Raw genomic sequence first — 1,458 nt, 5'->3', positions numbered from 1 at the left:
GGCGCCCGAGCCTGCGCCGCTTTCCGGGCGACTGCCCGCCTGTGCGTCCCTCCGGCCCTCTGCGCGGCCCTGCGTCCGCCCGGCGCAGCCGCTTCCGTTTGGGAGTTTCTGGGCGCCTCCCCGCGCCCCCCCCCCGGCTCGCGCCCAGGGCCCCTCTCCTACTGCCCTCCAGGGGGCGCCCGGCCGGCTGCGTGGCCCGCGGGCAGCCGCGCTCCCAGTGCCTCCGGCCGCGCGCACCTGCGGCCTGTCTGCCCGTGTCTGTCTGGGCGTCTGCGGGCGGCGGCGGGCTGCCTGGTGTTCCCAAGGGCACAGCGTGCATCGTGGCTGTGGCTGGGGTCTCTGGCGCCGTGTCTCCAGCCACTGTCCGATGGCAGAAGGGTACAGAGTTGTCTCTGCCCAGGCCGTCCCCCGGAGTGGTGCAGGGGAGCACCTCTGTAGGACTTGGGGTGTTTCACATTAGAGCCTGCCTCAGTGTACCCCACTAGCAAACAAGGCCTTATAGGTAAACCAGAATCTAGGTCAAGACGGTTGGGTCTGTGTGCCCTGCTGACTCCCTGCCGGCTGAAAGAGCCACAGCCCCGAGCCGGAAAGTGCAGGTTGAACGCGGCGGTCTATACTGCTGGGAGCCAGACAGCAATTACACACTGGAGGAGCACGGTGGATGGGTTCCTGGCCTCAGGAGGCCCTAGGAAAACAGGGCTCAGGGCTCGAATGTGCATCCAACTTGCTGAACCACCGAGAGCCAGTGTTTCCAGTCCCTGCTCTGGGCCTTGATTTCCCCATGGTGGTGGTGGAGCTCCTCCTGGTCCTGGTGGTCCGTCTTCCTTGTGTTGTCCTGCACCCGCCAGGGGGGAAGCTGAGCCAGGCAGGCCCCCTGCAAGGACTTCGAGAGGGAAGCACACGGGCGATCTCTTCCCATGGAAGGAGCTGGGTAAAGAAGAGCCAGCCGTTCATTCCCCCAGGGCTGTCTCAGACAGCCTGGCACACATCCAGGGGCAGAGCATGATGCCAGCCTGGGACTGGCTTCCCCGGCTGCCCCTGAGGAGCTAGTGTTAGGTGTAGTTATTAATAAACAGTGGCAGGAAGCCACCCGTGGCCTTGGATTGGATACATAGATAAACCAAGTGAAGCTTGGTGGAAACCAAACACTCCTGCGTTGGGGTGGGGGTGGGGGGGAATGGTCCCCTAAGGTTTTGTCCTGTTCTCTGGCCCAGGCTGCCCCCAAGGCTGCACACCAAGGCTGGCTGGCTTGCAAATGGGCGTGCTGCAGCAAAAATCAGGTTAAGTCTGAAGATGCTTTCTGTGGATAGAAACCACCCTCCTGGCTTGCGTACCAGACCCTGAATCTAATCTATTTGGATCAGCCACAGGAGACCCCCAGTCATTTGGCCTATAGCTCTTTTTTCTTTCTTTTCTGTTCCTTCACTTGCATGAATCCCACCCAGGATGGCTCATGGA

The sequence above is a fragment of the Halichoerus grypus genome, chromosome 2, assembly GCF_964656455.1.
Source record: "Halichoerus grypus chromosome 2, mHalGry1.hap1.1, whole genome shotgun sequence".
NCBI lineage: Eukaryota > Metazoa > Chordata > Mammalia > Carnivora > Phocidae > Halichoerus > Halichoerus grypus.
The sequence above is the reverse complement of the archived record's forward strand: the minus strand, read 5'-3'. Positions refer to the sequence as shown.